Genomic DNA, 21,245 nt, shown 5'->3' with positions numbered 1-21,245 from the left:
GCCATTCTGGTAAATCGATGGCAGACAGGAATGCCCCCGCCCCCCCCCCCACACACACACACACACACACGCACGCACGCACGCACGCACACGCACACGCACACGCACACGCACACACACACACACACGCACACGCACACGCACACACACACACACCAATATTTCTGCGTCGGAGTGCCCCAAGAAACACTATCGTCTCTAAAAAATGACAAGGACAAATTCTGTAGGGGAGCGACGAACCAGCTACTTTCTGATTCTTTGCGTTTGGCGCTAACCGCGAAGATACAGAACAACCTCCTCGAAATGAATAACAGATACCCATCTGTATACACTATGTATATAGCACTGGCGGTTCTCGGAGGTCACCAACTTTAGCGCGTTTTTGTCATCAGTAGCGAGATGGCACGACGTGTACGTGTTGCGTATTGTTGCTCTATATGCTACCTTTAGGTAGCATTACCTGAAGGTAGCATAAGAATAACGCTAGCGTTGGGCGCGTGCGCTCTGAATGTCTTCGTGGCTCACTCGCGCACACGCTTATCTCGGGGTTCAGGCGCTTTGCAGCTCTTTTGCTTTGTTTTGCACCCAGTGCAGCAATAGTCGCTGGTCGACCAAGTGCGGATGGTGGCGTGAGTCAATGGGTTCCGCACTAGGAGATCCGACCGCTATACCAACTTATATACTATCAATACATTTTCATTATCTCTCTCCCTCTCTCTGCCGCAAGTTCGCTTTGAAGTTACAGTGATTGGAAAAAGCACGAACGTTACTTTCATTTTTTTCCAGTTTACGAAAGGGTAGCGGTGGCCGCATGCGAAGAAGTAAAAATTGTGACAGTTATTCGCGCTCATTCTCTGAATACCTGTGCGTTCATTTTATGCGCATCTATTTCTGTTTAGGCTGCCTCGTTTAGGTGTCGAGCTGTGACAGTGGTTTTTCCACGCTCGTCCTGTGTATGCTGATTTCATGCCTAGTTTTGCTTCAGGTATGCTCTGCAAATTTGGATCTGCCCAAAGTTCTGCGCGTGACTGCGCAATTAGTTGTGGTAGCGTTCATTCGATCGTAGTTTCGGTGAAACAATGCGCAATGAACACTCAACTACTTCTGTAAGGACACGTTTTACTTTCGTGTTATACCAATTTCTATGAAGAAGGCTCTTCCAAATTTTCTCGGTTTCCGTTACTTTCTTTGCTTTTTATCTCAATTGATTTCTTCCTTGCTTTTCTTTGGTATTTTTCCTTTGCTAGTTTCTTTCCATTTTACTTCCAACTTTTTTTCTATTTCTTTTTATCTGTTTCTACTCTGGCTTGCTTTCTTTTTTGCCCCGCCGCGGTGGTCTAGTGGCTGAGGTACTCGGCTGCTGACCCGCAGGTCGTGGGATCAAAACCCAGCTGTGGCGGCTGCATTTCCGATGGAGGCGGAAATGTAGTAGGCCTGTGTGCTCATATTTGGGTGCACGTTAAAAAATCATAAGTGGTCGAAATTTCCGGAGTCCTAAACTATGGCATCTCTCAAGATCATATGGTAGTTTGGGAACGTTAAACCCTACAAATATATCAATACTTTTTTATTTTATACCTGGTTTTGCCACCATTGCACTAAGTGATGAAAGCATGCGATAGTGCGGTCTCCTTAAGCGCTCTTCACTAATCATCACCAGTGCATTCAAAGAACCCACTCAATGTGCTGCAGATGGCTACCCTTTACATAGTTTTGCCTGCGTTTTGCAAAGCTAGAAGACCACACAATGACACGCAGCATGCAAAAGCTAGGACTCCTAAAATGCTGCGCATCTAAAATAATTAGCACATTTTCCGGGAAGAGGCAGAACCTATCAGTCGGTAGCGGGTGACGGCATGCGTGAGCGATAACTGATTCTTCTCTTCACTCATGTGTCTGTGTCGTCATGTCATGTCGTTTCAACATGAATACCTAGAATTTAGCTCCATTATCAATATTAGAAGCTTTAAGAGCTTGCTCTTTTTGCTGGGAGGGGGGGGGGGTTGTTTTTCGACGCTCTGATGGTGTGTACGAAACTGCTCATTGCTGCCGCTAGTAGCGCAGCTGCACTCTTCGTTGAAGAGCGCTCACTAGACGGCGCACTGCCACTCAGGCGACGCTCACTCCACTCTCGGCGTGTGTTATAGTTTGGCAGGAGACCGCTAGGTGGCCATGCCTATTTATAGCGCTCGTTTTTGGTGCGCTTCCTTTCTCTTTCACTGGACATCACTCAGAGCGCGTCGATATCACTACGAACTATGAACACCGCACAAGCCGAGGTGGTGGCGCGGGTGGCTCGCAATGCGGCTGCAGCACACGTTCACAGTGAGGACACTACCTGAACTTTCCACAACATTCAAGATCCTCATGCTTTGTACTTTACGGATCAAAAAGCCATAAAACGAAAACGTTCCTTCGAGCTCATTCGATACGGAAATGGGCTCTTGAACAAAATTTATTTACTGCATTAGTAACTAAATATTTGTATATACTACATTGATACGTATATTATAATCATTGTGTATATAACGTGCATATAAAAGCACACCCCCTACAAATCTGGCGTCACGTCTTTATATGATGATGATTGAGATTTACAGAAAATTCATGGTTTACTGGATTTAATATCTGGAGAAAGCTCCTTCATCATCATTCACTTCCTGGATATGCGGCAACTCTTTAGATGTTAAACATTTATTCGGAGTATTTGACTAGCCTGTGTAAATCTGTCTCTCCGTCCGCACCGCTCCCCGCACCGCAGGTATTAGAGGTTTTTAGTTTGACGTTTTTGTGGTCCGCTCCGCTCCGGGAGCACCCGCGAAGCCGCAGCGGAGTGCCGGCCGATTTTCCTCTTTTAGTTATTCGTTGCCGGCAGCGAAGCGGACCTTTCGCAGTTGCAGCGCCCTCTGGTTGTTTTCATCGTCGGTAAACAAAATAAAGAAACATTTTTTTCACGTATAGAAAGGAAAACAATAACGTATAAATGATCTTTTCATGAAGTATTTAGATATCCACTTTCAATGTATTAACCCCCTATTTTTTGACAAAGAAGCAAGCTCTGACTTGATAGTAGCCGCTCAAAACCCAGCAAGGTTCCGTTCCAGATCCATTGCAAGCATTCACTGTGTGTTGTTTGCGCATTTTACGCGTGTGTGGTGGCGGCGTTTTTATTTTTCACCGTTGAAACTGTGTTTTCGCGGCTTGCACTGGGCAGGTGACGGCGAAGCTGCAGCACTCGCGGAGAGCGTGCCGTCTCCGGAGGAAACCATCTTGAAATGAGCAAAGTTGCTGCACGCACGAGAGAGGGCGCGCGGGTTGTCGCCCTTCCGCTTGCAAAAACGCAGCGACGCACCGCGCTCCGCTTAGGCTGCTCTTAAGCGGACCGTATTTCCCGCTCCGGTAACCCGCTTAAGGCCTTAGCGGAGGGCGCATGCGCACTCGCGTTCGCGCTCCGCTTAGCTGCTAAACGGAGCGTAAAAACGTTAAACTAAAAACCTCTATTGAAGCGGTGCCAAGTAACTTACGCCCTCCGAGCACTGCGCTGTGGTGTCTCTCTCCCTCGCCTGCCACGCGCTCGCCGCGTGTGTGCTTTCACTCGCATTCACCCACTCCTCTGTCCGCAACGCTCAAGTACACTCCTCACGCGCGCATCATGCCACGCGTACTGCCTCTCTTCATCTGCCGGCGAGAAGCCGCGAGCCGGTCGGGGCGCTGACAATGTGGACAGCGCGCCGCTGCTTGCTGCGCGATCGCACCGACGGGCGGGACGCTGTCGCAGTGCTTCCTGGTAATGTGCGCGTACCTCTCCCAGCTTTCGCCGGCGTTACAAGGGATAGCGGAGCCGAAGACGTTTGCGAACGGCGATGTCAACACCAACGAGGCGCAAGCTAGAGAAGCTGAATGCAAGCGTCAGCAGTGGAAGACCAGGAACACCGACGAGGTGCGAGTCAAGAACCCTGATCGTGTTCGGGAATACAGACGGCGCGGGTAACAACGACGTGACGTGAGCCAAAGAAGCCAACCACAAGCGTGTTCAACGCGTCGCGTATCTCTGCGTATCAAAAAAACGTTTACTTGAGTGAACGCTACAGCGAGTTTAGTTCCAAACCATTATTCCCGCTCCCGCGTCGATGCCCGTTTTAACCGGGTGAAGCCGTCCACCCCACGGCTGCTTTGCATCCTATCTGGGATCCCTTCGGGAAGAGAGTGAGAAAAAAAAACTTTAATATATTTGTATACCGAGAGTATGTGTGTGGTGGCTCGGTGCGAGCCATCCCTCACAAACACTAGGTGGGCTCCCCATTACAGAGCCCGTTTGCGTCCAAAGCGACTCGGGCTCGGTTGCTTAGGGCTTTCTGTCTCGCCAGGTCGGAGCAGCCGAGCAGGAGCGCCTCCCAGTTCTCCCGGGTGGGGTTTGGTTTAGAGGTGAGGCGAAAGGTTGACCGACATGCCCATATCATATGGAAGATGTCCGAAGACTTCTCTGCAAAGTGCGGGCATTTTCTTGTACAGGCATGACCGAGATGTTTAAAAACTGCCGGGCACAGCACTGTTTTGGTGTAAAGACGGAAGAGTAAACGATCCTCCGCCTTTTTAAGACCCTTGAGGATTTAGGATAAATTGAATGGCGAAATCGGTAAAATTCAGTAATTTCTCAAAATGTTAAAGCTGTATTGGGTTCGAGATTAATTTTGGAAGAGTCTGAAGGCGTTACCCGTAGAGTGAGCGTGTGGGCGGCGGCGTCAGCCGTTTTATTGCCTTCGAGGCCCATGTGAGCTGGAGCCCATGTGATCCTTCCGGACGTGGGAGCTCCGATGTAATTGCTGTTTTGTAAGATGTGATACGCCAGGTGTGGGACATACCGCGTTGAATATTTGGGCAGGCCACTCTCGAGTCTGTAAGGAAGACGCGGGAGTCCAGGTCGGCGGCAGCTAATGCAATGGCGATTCCTCTGGATATGTTTTGTCCACTGCTTTGAATGTGGGGCCATTAACCGCAAAATTTCGGTGAACGACTGCAGCCGTGTACCACCCCTCCCACCCCCACGGTGAGAGCCGGAGGCGTCCACGTAAAGCAAGCCATCTTTTTCCAATAGTGGCGAGCTAGTGCCTCCGCCCACGCAAGGCGCCTGTCACTGTGGTCGTCACGTGTAATGTTGGCCAGAAGAGGGTGCACATGCAGGGCGTATCTCCAGACGTCTGGAATGCGTACGCGCTATTCCGTCTCTGTTGGATCGTGGATGTGAAGTCGGGCTAATAGGCGGTGGCCCGACAGAGTTTTTGAAATTCTTTTGTACTGATTGGTCAAGTGTGTCTCCCGGAGCTCTGCAAAAGTGTTTACCATCTCCAGGCCCACAAGACGCTCGTCGGACGTGGTTGTAGGGAGATCAAGGGCACGCTTGTACATCTTCCTGAGAATCACCTCAAGGGCGTTCTCGTCGAACTTGCGCAGGTAGAGGTAAGAAGCTGAGTAGAGGACTCGACTGGTTATGAATGCATGCGCCAGCTGCAAGACGTAACTGCAACGTAACCCCCCGAGCTTGTTAGAAACTCGGCGGGGAATACGGCCCACCTGGTCACCCACCTTACGCAGTCTTGTCAATGTTGTATGGACACTGCGATGTTTGTGAATAAACCGACCCAGTACTCTGATCTCAGCGTGTTCTGAGATGGGTTCGCTTCGCAAGAACAATTCAATTTTGGTAGTGCACTTTGGCGAGGAGCGAATGCGTACAAATTCCGATTTGGTCGGGGAGCATTGAAGGCCGCAGCGGCGGACGTAGGTATCCACGATCCTAACTGCTTGCTGCAGGTTGGCTTCTATGTCTTCAACCGATCCGTCTTTAGCCCATATGGAAATGTCTTCGGCATAAAATGCGTGTTGTACGCCTTCAACACTCTCCCGCTAAGCCGGTAAATTCATCATAGCCAGCCTAAGCAGTAGGGATGAGAGGACCGGGCCCTGTGGGGTAACTCTCGTTTCTAATTGGTAGGGGCCATTGTCTTCATTGTGTATTCGGGTTTATGACTGTCGGTCAGAGAGGAATTGTCTAATGTATCGAAACGTGTTGTTTCCACAGTTGGTTTGGGAAAGGTGCGTCAGAATGATGTCATGTGTGACGTTGTCAAAAGCTCCTTGAAAGTCGAGAGTGAGCACAGCCTTTTAATTAAGAGGTAATCAACGGGATTCAGAATTTCATGGTCTAACGGAAGCAAGACATCTTGTGCGGACTGGCGCGGGTGGAACCCTAACATGGTTTCAGCAAATACGTGTTGGTTCTCCAAAAAGTCGGATAGCCGATCTCGCACCATAGTCTTCGTCAGCTTTACCGCACAAGACGTTAGAGAGATGGGGCGAAGATTATCTGTGTTCATGGCTTTGCCGGTTTTCGGAATGAAAGTGACCAGGGCGGTCTTTCATTCGATTGAGAGGGTGGTCGCACCAAGCCCGATTGTGTTTATGTACGCGAGGAGGGCGTCGAACGCCTGGTCGGGAAGACTTGCAAGTAATTTCACTGTAACTTTGTCTCTCTCCGGTGCCGTTCCTTGCTTCATTTAGCCAGGGCCGCCTTCAGGTCTTGGAGGCAGAATGGCTGATTCAGCTCCGCGTTCTCGGTACCTGCGTACGAGTGCCCTGGCTCTTGTATGTCACGTTGGACACTAAGGTATTGATCGCGTAGTTTGCATGTCCATTTTTGCAGTGTCTTCAGCTAAAGCATAGATAGCCCGTTGGAGGTGTTTTCGTGTCTAAGCTACGGTTTGGGTTGGATCAATGAACGCAGGAAAGAGACGTCAAGTGTTCCTGCTTGACATTTGTCCAGCAGCCGTGTTCATCGTGGTCATCGTGGCCATTTAAAAATGAAAAATGTCGTAGCGTTTAAGTGTAGCAATACTCTTGCCACTTTCGGACAAGATATATACACAACATTCTGTTGGCTGTTTTCGATGTGTCTATCGAAGAAAGATGTTCAGAGGGAAATTCGTCCTAGCGCATTTATTCACTACAGAAGGTGGTATGCTGTGACGTTTGCTCTCGGCCACGTCAATTCAGCAAAATCACCTGAAATTGCCTGAACGTTGGCGCCGCATACTGGCACCTTCGTGATAAGCAAAAAACAGGCAAAACTTAAACGACCAGAAACTTGTAAATTTTCAACTTGTATATGAATGCATGTTAGATTTTTTTGAGTGATGGCAGGATTGCGTACCGACCTTCACTGGTGCGTTATTGGGGTGGCCGCACTACTCATATTTGGATGAACAGGACTTCTTGCTGAGAAAGCTGCTTCATACTTGAGGAAAGAGAGGCACGGCGCGAATATTAGGAGGATGTAAGGAAGAAACGAACTGACAGACAGTTCATTTCTCCAATTTGTCCCTGTACTCTTTGCAGCGAGTCAGTTTTTTTTCCAAAATACTTCGATGGTTTACCTGATCTCAAATAATTAACATGTAATATGTACACCCTAAACCGCATATCTGTGAAGACGACAGGAAGCCTCCTCATGGAAAGTTGAAAATGGGGCGACTTTATTGCCCGGAGTACAGTTACAATGCGCCCGTTGATGGCTGTTCTAAATTCCAAATAAGGCAAGTCATAGCTACGTACCCTTTGCTCCACACACTAGTCCTATCATCCTTTTTTCTTCTAGTATTTTTAACAGACTCAAGGGTCCGAGCTGGTGTGTTTATTTTCATTTTTCTTCTAAAACTTAGTTTGATATGTTTGTGTTCACTACCTAAGCTTCAGGACCCATATTCATCTATGTTGATCACCTTTACCGATCATACATCTTATGTGACATTATTGTGTAATCTATCGTAGACTGCAGCCTTCCCACCTCCCATGTTCTCTGCCCTACGCATTTCTCGGTGCTGTTGCAAATGATCAAATCATGCCTTTCACACATATCTATTAGTATTCTGCCTCTTGGGTCAATATATTCATTTCTATCTGCTATGTTTGCAGTCATAACTCCAAATATAATTACGTCGCACTCTTCTCCTAGTTCGTCAATGTCATTTCCTATGCACTGCACCATTTGGTAATTTTCTCCTCTGGCTTTTGCCCCTGTCCACAACTATACAAATCCCAGGAGTGTCTTCCGCCCTGCCACTCTTCCTTTCAGCAATTAATGTTTCTTGCACTCCTGGTTGACCCTTTGCCAGTCTGTACGTTTATGAACGAATGCCCTAATACCACCCCCCTTTCTAACTTGCCTCGAGGCACGTTAGACACGAGCGCCATCTGGCAGTTGTCTTCGAAAACGAAGGAAGGAGTGCACGCCTGCGGAAAAAGATGCGTACCATTCTCGGAGTTGGTGAAAAGTAGAACGCAAAGTGACGGAAAGGTGCCACCATAGTGTCGTTTTAGCAAAGCGTTGGTAGCATATTAAAAGAAAGGCGGCGCACAAAAAGACGGAGACAAAGAAGAGAACCACAAACCGCGCTGATTCACAACTGAAAGTTTAATCCGAGCAACAAGAATTTAAAAAGTAATAGCCGCGCGTGACAAGTGAGGTACAACGAGATTAAATGATACGCTCATCAATAAAAGTGAACTCTTTTTTGTGCAATGTAACCGAGGTCTGGCTTACGCAAGCATCACGTAACTTGTCAATATGATAGGCTTCAGACACCTCATGGGTGAATTGATCGTGGTGCCTAAAAATAATAACAGTGTTAGACAGATCAGGTGTGCACCCACACGTGGCACAGTGCAAAGCTAAATGGGAAGGCGTGCCGTTATGCAAAGAGAGATAGTGCTCTCGCAACCTTTTTTTGGTTTTCTTCTTTGTCTCCGTCTTTTTGTGCGCCGCCTTTCTTTTAATATGAATACACACCAACTCGCCCAACTTTCTATTCCGTTGGTAGCACTTGCCTTTCTGAGCATTGCGTTGCACTGTCAGCGCAGCGTGTTTAACGCTACGGTCCTTAGAAATATTTGTGTGTGCCTTCTCTAGTGTAAAGACACACATACTAAACATCGACGTGTTGTTATGGTATCTGAGATATTCCCAATGATTCCTTTCTTATTGATAATCGCGTAAGTATGAACGCTGATTCTTGAGTAATAATAGTGAACGCTGCGGATGGGATCGGCTGTTTGAAGTAGCATTAAGGGTGGACAAATAGACGAATGTACAGACAGACAGACAGACAGACCAAATTTTTCCGTCAAAGGTCCCCATGGAAGACTGTCGTCCTTAATAACTTTTTCAGCTCATCTGTACGCGCGAAGTTCACGAACCCAACTCAGTCGCACGTAGCGACCAGGAAGCCGACCCTCCCGGCAATTTCTCGGACCTGCTGGACAGCCGTAAGCTGATCAATCAGAGTGGGGCTGTGTGAAAGCATCTCCCATTCCTTCAGGGCCAACCTTGACTCCATGTCTTGTAATGTGCTGAATATATGCTCAAATGTGGTTTCCTCATCACATGCCGAGCACAGGCCGTCAAAGAAGACGTCAGGGTATATGTTGTGAAGAAACTTAAGAATTGGATGGGATTTTATCTTTGGTTAAGGCTTTACCCTTCCCTTCACCTTAAACTCAACAAACCCAAAACACTCTCTTCCGATACTTCATACTAATCGATGACAATTTTGTCATCCATCTGCTCTGAGCACTGGTGCAGGATGCTGACAATCATAATTCACGTTTGATGAGGTATCTAAGGCTCTCTCAGGTCCTCGCTTCATTAAATCGTATTGTGTCGTAAGTACCATGGTAAGAAGTGCGCCTGCAATGCTGCAAAGTTTCGCCAGACAGGGACGACGAGACGCTGTAGACACACAAAACAAAAAATTCGGGCTTGATGACATCAAGCGTGGCACACTATTTAGAATCACGGGAAAATAGTCAACGTAACGAAAACAGAGCCACACAACAGAAGTATTACGTAAAATGCTTTGTGTTTAATAGTTACTCTACGACACTTATGTACCTTGCCGGCTAATGACCTTTATATATCTTGCTGGCTTAATCCTTCTCCCCGCTGGGGTGTCTGCGCGAGCAGGCATTTGGAGAGTGGCGTCACCACTTACCCGAGCCAATGGGGAGAAGTGGAGGTTCGGACCTGTTTATACGCTTAACCGTTCATGGCTTAGTCGTGTACGGGGAAGAGGAGATCCTAGAGGCAGAGCGCTGGATTTTTGGACCATTAGGGCTCTCTGGAAGAGGCAACCCACCATTTTGACCCCGGCTTCACATTGACGGCACTTCTGGTGGGCTGACCCACCCAGGTGAAATCAGCAGTCACCTTTTCCTGTTTTTTATTCCCTACATATTCGTCTTTATCTCTCAGTTTTTATCGGTCTTGTTTTCTCCTCTCTTTCACTTTTTTTCTGGCGGCAAAAGCTAACCTTGTAACTTCACCTACCTTGAGGTGTGCCACATCTGGGTATAGTGGTGGTGCACAGCTGGCGTATGCAACCGATTCCTTAATGTCATGCAGCGTCCTTTTGCTGGGCTCAGCGGGGTGTGGCTGGCACCATTACCAACACAATCTACAGATTATGACTAAATGTTTTCAAGTTAACATTCATCGCTACGTGAAAAGGGCGCTCGCCTATGCAATCCTTGAACCTTTTTAAACAAAATAAAGGCATCTTCCTACGCTATCATGTTGTCTACAGCGACGCACCTACAAGATTATTCAGAAAAAACTCCCAATTCCTAGCTTCAAAATGCCTAATAAACACATTTTCAACAGGTTACAAAGCAATGAACATGGCCTGTGGAGACCTCCTTATTGAAGTTCGAGACAAAGAGCGAGTTTAATTACTATCCAACTTGAAGACATTTGGTGATGTCCCCATTACTCTATCAGCACATCAATCAATGAACACTGTCCGAGGAGTTGTTCTAGAGGATCACCTTACAGATGTCGAAGTTCTTGACTGTAGGAACTATGAAAACGTGGTGAATCTCCAGGAAATTAGAATGAAGCGAGATGGTTTGCTCCAGCGTTCTATCTGAGACACTTGTAACTAGTTACACAAAGCTCCCTGTTCGCCCATACATGTCTAACCCTTTCCGTTGCTTCCAATGGCAGAAAAATGGCCACGGCCCACAACCCTGTCGTGGTCAGCGAAAATTTGGTCAATGGGGAGTTTCGGGCCACACGGTGACAAGCAAAGAACCACCACACTGTGTGAAGAGTTATAGAACTTTTTCTGCATACTCACGGTATTAGTCATTCTGAAAAAGAGCAAAAGAGTTCATCACGTTCAAGGTGAAGAAGAGCATCTCATTTAAATAACAAGAAGAGTCTTCCTGTTCTATGACGCAACATAAGCTGATGCGGCGCATGAGGGGGCAGCGCCACACCAGCTCTCTCTACTCCTTCAGTCTAAGCACAGTGAGCCGTCGGCTATGGCTCCTGCCTTTAAGGCAGCCGTAGTTCAGTGGTTTCCGTCTTCTAGCGAACCGGAGACTCCAGGGTCTTCAGGTCTCACCTCACTAGGCAAGGTCCCAAATTCGAATGATCAGATCATACGTGCAGGCATGCGCTTTCTTCGAAGAGACAATGAACACGGTGGTACACCTGCTGCCGAATAATTGGCGTGACCCCTTGAAGCGCGGCAAGAAAACCAAAAAGCAGATAACGGGCCTGAACACGACCATGGTAATGGAAATATAGCTTCCTACTTAAACAGTCACTTGCTTTTCGTGAACACAGAAGTACATTACTTTCATCAAGAGCCCACAAATTATACAATTGAACGTCAGGGACCTTCTTAAAAACCTTGAAGACGTCTAAGAGCTTCTACTTGAACATTCATCAAAGTGCTGTCTGTACAAGAAACATACGTAAAATCCAAGCACATCAATTTTCTACACCAATCGGTTATATTCAGAAAGTACTGGGACGATGCTCTGGCGTAATCCGGTGGTGTGGCCATTATAACGAATCAAGACGTAGCATGTACACACCTACCACTACAAACATCTCTTAAAGGGGAGCTGAAACACTTTTCTAAAAAGTGGGATTAGTTGTGCGTAAGGACAGTTTGATCAATGCTGAATTAGAAAAGCGATGTGAGAGTTCTCAAAAGAGAACGACAATAGCACTTTTTGGTGAAAAAACAGTGGCTGTGGCCACAGGGCTTCTTGAGACGCTGAGCAAACACAGTGAAGTCATTCTCGGCACGTCACGTCACCTGCAAAGCATCACTGCTGAAGTGCGTCCAGTTCGATTAGTTCCAGCAATGTCACGCCATGGCTTGGTCACATAGGCCGTGGTTAAAGGTAAGAAAAAGCACTTGCTCCGGGCCAGAGGAACCGAAGGTGACATGCGTTTCCACGCCCAAACTTTCAGCGTGCTCAAAGGGGTGTTACAAGGCGAGCATTTATTTCACCTGTCCTGAAGCTCCTGCTGCTACAACTGCTACAACTGCCGAAACAATTACGACATCGTCAACAATAGTATCGATCCTTCCTCAACACGAAGTTTCATTGAATTTTAAAATTTCTTCCGCTTTCATTGAAGGCAGTAGCTCTAGGAGCATTTATTTTAAACTCCCACCATCTGCTTTCTTTACGTACCTCCACAGTACCAGCTTGAAGAGCATAAATTCCAGCCCTTGATAGATGACCTACCAGAGCGTTATATGGTGAGACGTGAATGCACATAGTCTATGGGTTCATTCCCGCTGTGACGCAAGAGATGGCCGAATCAAAAAGTGTTTGTTCTTTTCCAATAGTTGTGTGTTGAATAGAAAAGAATCAACGAACCATCACCTTGTGAACCAAATACACTTGGCTATAGATCCCAACATTACATCTCCAACACCTAATCCCCTACTTATTGGACAGTTATTTCAAATATCAATGAAAGTTACCAATTCCCGATAATTCTGCGCATACCACAAGGAAATGAATGCTGTCTGCAGGCTCATAATGGCTGATTGAAAAAGCGGATTGGGAACACTTTAGAAAAGAGGCACTTCTAAATTGGGCTGACATGTCTGCCTTAAGCTTAGATGCAGCTGTTAACTATTTCACGACAATTTTTACTCATGCTGTCACGATGCGTTTCCCACAAACTAGACTGTCCGCCAAACTACGTGTTCTTTGATATTACGGTTATTGTCAAAAAGGTCGAAAAAATGAAATAAAGCAAGGAGGTTGCTTTTGGAACTCACCGACTGCCGAGGACCTTGAAAATTTTAAGGACATAATGTGCCAATGCAGAAGAACGCTGAGACAGGCCAGAAGAGGCAGCTGGCATGAATGTTTACCTGGAATGAATTCATATACGCAAGAGGCGATTGTCTTAAACAAGGCAGGCAAGGTAGCATTACGACAACCTGTTTCACTTCCTTCAGTGTACACACAATGCGACAGCTTGGAACACCGGGTGAACAACCCCGGAGCGCACTTCGAATAGGTCTTCAGCTCGTCGCACTGTATCGCATCATTTCAACAATACAAAACGTTAACCGAAAAACAAAAACTAGAGCACGAATCCACAAAACACGTAGCATACAACAAACCTTTCGTCTTAGCTGGGCTAGAGGCCTCGACAAACAGCTGCAATAACTCATCCCGTGGCTCGAACCATGTATTATATGAAATGTTAAAACACCAGTGCTCTGAAATTCAAAAATTCCTTCCCTCCCCATATAATGCTATTTGGTTTGCAGCGAGATCCCATCAGCCTGGAAGGAAGCTATTTTAACTCCGATTCTAAGTCAGGGCAACAATCCACCCTCTGTCACCAGCTTCCGAGCGAACGCACTAACAAGTTGCCTCTACAAATTTGTTTCAAAGATAAATAATCGCCGGCTGCTACATTTCCAGGAAACAGTGTACTAGATTTATACCAGTGCGGATTTCGCGATATTAGGTCCACCACAAACCACCTTCTACGCACCGAGGCACAAATCCGCGACGCTTTTTTTCGTCAGCAATTTTTCTTTTTTCAGTATTCCTATTTATGCAAAAGGCGTACTACATGACGTGGCATTTTCGCACACTGCGAGACCTCTCTCACATAGGTGTCCGAGGTAACATGCTAACCATATTCAAAAGCTGTTTGTCGAATCGCCCTTTACGAGTCCGGGTTAGGAATAGCTTCTCTCGGACATTCGTCCATGAGACGGTAGTACCGCAGAATGGTGCGCTGAGTTGCACAATCTTTATAATAAAAATGAACGCGTAACAATTCTGCATTCCATGCTGTGTTTTATTGCACATATGACGAAGTGCAGAGCGGTTTTTAATCGTGCAATCGAGCAACATGGAAGTGGCATGCTCAGCTTGGCTTAAACAACGTTTGAAATGGGCAGAGGAAGATGGGTTTTGATTGAATCCGAAAAAGCATATGCATCTTGTTCTCCAGAAAGTTGGGCAATCACGCCAACCCCAACATATACCGGCATTGTCAATGCCTGTCTGTGAAGTCAGAGTGTAAGTTTGTGAACTTAATACTAAATAATAAATCAATATTTGTACCTAACAGCAAATCCGTAAAAAACTTGTGTTTAAAAACCATGAATATCCTGAAAGTGTTGTCACGCACTACATGGGGCAGTGACAAGCAGTGCCTTTTCAATCTTAGAAAACATCATTCAAGCACGCCTCAGCTACGACGCTATTGTCTATAAGTCTGAGAGCCCAAACGCCTTAAAGACGCTGCAGTCTGTGCACCGTTTCGGCATTCGCCTTTCCACAGGTGCGTTTCATACTAGGCCCATAGAAATCCTCCATAATGACTCGAACGAGTTGTGATTACACTTGCAGAGGAGTGCCCTACGCACTTCGTGTGAGGGGTCTAGTTGAAGAAATGGGCGTGCCACTTGAACACTGTTTGGCTGATCCTCTGCATACGTTGCGTCATGGCAGTGGCAGCTCATAGATTGTCATATATCGTTGGTTGAAGTGACCAAGCACGCACCTTCTCGCAACTACAAGTGAGCGCTCGCCATCTAGCGGCTGCGCACGGAAACGGTGCTACTAAGGTCTATCTTGAACGGGTGTATGTTACAACGTTGCACGCGTTGAGAAGTCGCCGTATAGTTCCTTCATTTTCACCACGCCACATCCGTGAACAAGAAGAAAAAGAAAGCGACACCTAGAGACTATTGAGGTATGGCGGTGTGGAAAGATGAAAATTACCGCATCGTTGTATCCTTTCACGAAGAATGGCAGTGATGCACGACAAAAAATGGCACAAATAGGAAACCTATGCATCGGACAAAAGGTGACGCACAGTACGGTAGTTAGTTCCAATCAATTGGCTCGCGATGACTTTTCTACTCGGTGAGTACACCATTACATAATATGACAACATTTCTGTCAATAATGAGGCACCCCTTAGCGCGCACTATAGAGCCTTAACGCGACAGCATTAAAGAGCTCATTTCACAGAAAACCAACCGCCGGCGTCGGCCCCATTGGTTGTGAGCAAAAAGTCATCTGTGTGTCTGGGACACAAAAATCAAGTTACCGATATAGGCACGAGAGGCCGTTACTTGTCCACGCGCGCGCGCGCGATCACACTGGAAAACCGCGCATTCGAGGAAAAAAAAGTGGTCAAGGTCACGAGGCACGGTAGTTTCTTTGCTCTGCCACCCCTCTCTGCTTAGCTGTCAGCGCTTTTGTCGGGACGAGAGAAGAGATAATGTATGCGACAAACCTTTGTAACTCCACTCGCCTGGACAGATTCTTAAGATTTTTGCTGTCTTGAATTCGCAAGCCAATAAGCTCTTTAGTGAATTCATTCCTTGATTACTTGAGAAAGTGTTTCAGGGCACCTTTAGCGCATTTTTCTTGACAGATGTCACGACAAAACGAGCCTATTCAGCGATAATAGGGCGCGTGTGCGTGTTTGTGTGCGTGCGTGTGTATGTAACAAACATATAAATAAGTATGCACTTCGCAGTTGAATAGTGCACTAGGAGCCGGATTTCGCCATCGCGTTCAACTCTGAAAGGCGAAGCTCAAGGGTGCCCCAGTTTTTTTATAGAAGCAATCAGTTGAAGAAGTTTGATTTGTTGCGTGTGTGAATAAAATTTTCCGCATCTGCTTTTCTGCGTAAGTCATAGAGCTATCTATTTTCAAATTAGGCTACTGTGATCTTTCCTTCCGAAGACTTTTTTATTTAGCATTTGTGTACATACACCCACACCCCCACACCGACACGCACACGCGAAGTTCCCGCATATATACACACACACACACACATATATATATATATATATATATATATATATATATATATATATATGACGCTACGATGAATGGGCGACGTGGCGTGGCTCATACCCCATGTTTATTCCAATCTCACTTCTTCCTTCTCGGCTTCTACCAACCATCGCTACCTTCATACGTCACATGATTTCCCCTCCCCCCGAAAGAATGCGCGAGCTACAAACTATGAAGCATGAACAAGTGGTGTCTCAGCATAGGAAAAAATGTCATAAAATAGAGTAGTTCCATATAACGCGGCAGTTCCATGCACTTGCACAAAAATCTTCACAGGGAAGGCAGTCCAGTGACATCTAGGAGACCTCAGTAGGGCGAGGTTGGCTGTTGCGTTCTAGAAAGCATAACCCTGCATTCGACGTAGTAAATGGTGATGACACAGCCTGAATAGTAGCGAAAAACGAACAAGGTTGGGAGGCCTTGTAGCGTTGGAAGGTTGGATGTCTAATGCGTCGGATTTCGAGTCGTGGCTGCGACAGACGCATTGTATCTGGAATGCGTGCTTCTTGAGAGATCGTTACGGCTAGATGCCTGTGTGCTGGCGGCGTGCAAGAAGTGCTTCCGCGTCTTTCTGGGCGTTTTCCGTGGTGTTGTCTGTGTAACCGCAGACGCAGAGAGCGTCTGTGGCGATGTTTCTTCATCCGGAAACGTCCTACTTCTTGAAATGACCCTTGGATCAAAGTCCTTAGTTTTTTAAGTTGTTCAAGTCGTGAGTGTGCTTCCATTGAAGTTTTCGTTCGTTGTCGTATTTTCTTCGTTTGGGGATGGCTCTGAGAAAATTGTGGTTGGTCATCGTCGTTGAATAAGGAGACGCTGTCGGTATTGCCAGCATTCTTTACGAGTGGGATGCAAGCATGATTTCTGTCAAGAAAAGCAGTAGATACATTTTCGTTTTTATCCGCGAGATTCGCATTGAATGGTGACTCCGTAATGTTTCCACTTTCGGTTGGTCCGGTTCCTGAGAATGACATCGCCGCAAACATTGTTTGACGTGTTTCCGATTCCATAGGTTCGTTTCTTTGCGGGAGAATTGAGCCAAGCGTTCCTGAAGTACAATCGCTTTCGGAATGGCAGTGGCTTGACAAGGTATTTGGCCGATATTTCAGAGGGTGAGTTGCGTATTTGACGATATCTTGAGGGGTGCGATGAGAGTGACAAGCACCAGACGAGCTGCTTGGCACAAAACCAGGTGGTGGCTTACGTAAGGAAGATGAAGAGTCAAGTACATTGGGTGCTCGAATGTTGTCTTGATTTGTGTATTGTATGGAAGAGTTTAGCGTTGGGGATATTTGTGTACATGGGAAACCAGGTGGAAGGTTCGGCCTTGTAGAAAGACGGCTAGGATGTCTTTCTATGAGCAGATGACTGACTTCGCCTGACGGGAATCGTAAACTTCTGCTCTGTGCTCGAACGCGTGAAGGCTGCTTATGACTGCGATGACTGAGATCGAATGCACTGAGAGCGTGTGTTCTAATCGAATCTTCATTGGAGTCTTGAAACCAGACGATCATTTCTTCTTTTATTTTTGGCCAAGACTGGTCGTTGTCGAATATGTGGGTGAGGTAAAATATAATTGCCTCACGGGTGACGTAGTCGCTGAAGTTCGTAACCATCTCCCGTTCCGACCAAGATGCAGCGGTAGCGTGGAGCTCGTACAGGTAGAACCAGTCCTGAACGGGTCCGTCATCCGCTGCTCCGGTGTACTTGGGAATGGGAAGGTCATCTGATGCTGCTGTCATGATGCTTGGTGGTCTTGGTGGTCTGCGTTCGGTCACTGCGTCTCGCTGAGGTCTCCGATGATGATGGCCGGGCGATGAAGTGGTGGCGAGGTCTTCATCCTGCCGACTTGTGTGACGCTGCGATGAATGGGCGACGTGGCGTGGCTCATACCCCATGTTTGTTGTTGTTGTTGTTGTTTCCCTGTGCAAATGGCTCGTACCCAAAGAAGGGGATTGGCCGATTATAAAGTGAATTTGCCCTAAACTTTCAGCATTGCGTAATTCCTACAAATTTTTCTTTTGTAACTTAATTTTGATTTGAAATACCGATATCAAGTTTGCAGAAAAAAAAGAAGAAAAATAGTGATACAACAATTCAGCAAGAAAAACGTTTAGTCGCAGTGATGTATTCTTGAACGGCGAATAAAACATCCCTGTGGCTGAAACCCAGTGTAGAGGCTCCGAATGAAAGAAGATCAGGTTGTGATAGTTGCAAGCCCAGTCTTTGAAGAGGTGGTGCTAGTATGCTTTGCCAGAATAAATCGAAACGGCGACAATGTAAAAAAAATGACTGATCGTTTCCTCTCGATTACAGTAAATGCACATAGGGGAATTCAATATGCCTGATCTATGCAAGTAAAAATTGAGGGAGGTAACGCGGCAACAAAATTTTGTGATGACAACTTCCATCATCTTTGAATAAGTCAGTTCACTGCGCCATGAAAATAACAAGTGTTTGTACTCTGAAGAAGCCCTCAGTGCAGGGTCAGATAAATTTTGCCTGATTTTAAGTGTGCGAAATTGCGCCACCGTAATGTATACTGTATGAGGGAAAATAGGAATAATTGGTGTCGAAAGGGATGCCTTCGCAAGAGAATCAGCTATTTCGTTTAACAACAAACCTTTGTGCCCTGGTGTCCAGATTAAATGAATACTTCGGAGATGACAGGGGATCAAAGATTTAAAAAGTTTCAACATAGGTGAGTGACCAGATGCGGACAGAGAAGAGCACACTGATAATGAATCAGTTATGACTGCTACGACTGGAATGGAAATATTTACCTTTCGCAAAGCTAACATTATTGCCATGAATTCAGCTGGAAAGACAGGAAGAAAATCCGGTAAGCGAAGTGAAAATGACCAATCAAGTACGGGGCAATACATTCCAACGCCTGATTTTTCATGTGATTGAGATGTGTCCGTTGCTATAATGACATTTGTTGGCAGAGTACTTAAATGGACCTGCAATAAACCATTTAAAATGCCTGTAGGTAATAGCTTAGCGTGAGTGGGGAAGATATCATGGTAAAAAATTTCTGAAGAATTTCGTTGCTCAGTTAAAGGAATCAGATAACGAACGTTTACATTTAGGGGCCCATGTTTATTCCAATCTCACTTCTTCCTTCTCGGCTTCTACCAACCATCGCTACCTTCGTACGTCACATATATATATATATCTAATTATAATATATATTATATAGGTTCCCGCATATATATATATATATATATATATATATGCGGGAACCTATATATAAATATATATATATGCCCTTATTTCATTGAACGAGGGTCTCGAACTGGCAGACTTGGTGTGTTTAGGTTGTATCAGAGGGACAATTAATCAGCTGCCCGCTCATAATAAGTTCACGTGCTACGTGACGCCAAACATGCGCATAAGAGTGTTTTCACACTCGTTGTTTGGCTTATAGATGGCGCTGACTGTCGCTCCTACTTCTAAATTCACAGATAAACCCAAAAAAGTGGATGGAGGGAGGGCCGCTGTGATAGCTCAGTGGTTAGAGCATCGAACGCGTAATTCGAAGGTCGTAGTTCGATTCCTGCTCACAGTTGGTAATTTTTTCATCCACTTTTCTTTCTTCTTATTTACATTCCATTAGTTTTATTAACTTCCCCTGTACATTCCTTGTCATTACTGTCTGTTATATCTCATTAATATTGTGTTAAAACACGGAAAAACGAGCCCTTAGGTATACACTTCTTTCCCTTATTTCATTGAACGAGGGTCTCGAACTGGCAGACTTGGTGTGTTTAGGTTGTATCAGAGGGACAATTAATCAGCTGCCCGCTCATAATAAGTTCACGTGCTACGTGACGCCAAACATGCGCATAAGAGTGTTTTCACACTCGTTGTTTGGCTTATAGATGGCGCTGACTGTCGCTCCTACTTCTAAATTCACAGATAAACCCAAAAAAGTGGATGGAGGGAGGGCCGCTGTGATAGCTCAGTGGTTAGAGCATCGAACGCGTAATTCGAAGGTCGTAGGTTCGATTCCTGCTCACAGTTGGTAATTTTTTCATCCACTTTTCTTTCTTCTTATTTACATTCCATTGGTTTTATTAACTTCCCCTGTACATTTCTTGGCATTACTGTCTGTTATATCTCATTAATATTGTGTTAAAACACGGAAAAACGAGCCCTTAGGTATACACTTCTTTCCCTTATTTCATTGAACGAGGGTCTCGAACTGGCAGACTTGGTGTGTTTAGGTTGTATCAGAGGGACAATTAATCAGCTGCCCGCTCATAATAAGTTCACGTGCTACGTGACGCCAAACATGCGCATAAGAGTGTTTTCACACTCGTTGTTTGGCTTATAGATGGCGCTGACTGTCGCTCCTACTTCTAAATTCACAGATAAACCCAAAAAAGTGGATGGAGGGAGGGCCGCTGTGATAGCTCAGTGGTTAGAGCATCGAACGCGTAATTCGAAGGTCGTAGGTTCGATTCCTGCTCACAGTTGGTAATTTTTTCATCCACTTTTCTTTCTTCTTATTTACATTCCATTGGTTTTATTAACTTCCCCTGTACATTTCTTGGCATTACTGTCTGTTATATCTCATTAATATTGTGTTAAAACACGGAAAAACGAGCCCTTAGGTATACACTTCTTTCCCATATGTATATATATATATATATATATATATATATATATATATATATATATATATATACATATAAACCTAATAACAAGAGTGGTGAACAAAAAGAAATGAGCACTCCTATTAACATCGAAAGTGCGAGTTGCCTTATCGCAAGGTACAATGGGGGCAGAGCATAGCTCCGTTCTGGTGGGAACTGAATGGCATGCGTATTCAGCTCTTTACGGGAAAATAAAACTCAATAGTTTATATGTAACCGGCAGCACGAGTCGCGGCCTAGTTACCTCGAAAACTGTTAAACCCTTGCATGTAATAGTGTAGCAATGCAACAAAAAAGTGATAGCACCTTTCGGAGGGGCTCTCTACACGTCTGCAGTTTCCTACTGCAACCTCGTGTTCGCTAGGCAGTATCTCCAAC

General features: G+C 45.8%; 1 protein-coding gene and 2 non-coding genes across 8 annotated transcripts in view; all 3 read left to right on the top strand.

Moving 5' to 3' along the window:
* The window catches only part of LOC119164558 (uncharacterized), a 139,840-nt gene that overhangs the window by 81,218 nt on the left and 37,377 nt on the right, over positions 1–21,245 (top strand). The gene's annotated exons all lie outside the window — the stretch shown is intronic.
* On the top strand, positions 20,160–20,232 carry TRNAT-CGU (transfer RNA threonine (anticodon CGU)). The gene has a single exon. It is a non-coding gene; the product is annotated as a tRNA-Thr (tRNA).
* Positions 20,615–20,687, top strand: TRNAT-CGU (transfer RNA threonine (anticodon CGU)). Its single transcript has one exon. It is a non-coding gene; the product is annotated as a tRNA-Thr (tRNA).

Source organism: Rhipicephalus microplus, chromosome 8 (genome assembly GCF_043290135.1).
Source record: "Rhipicephalus microplus isolate Deutch F79 chromosome 8, USDA_Rmic, whole genome shotgun sequence".
NCBI lineage: Eukaryota > Metazoa > Arthropoda > Arachnida > Ixodida > Ixodidae > Rhipicephalus > Rhipicephalus microplus.
This window is presented reverse-complemented; position numbering and strand designations above follow the sequence as displayed.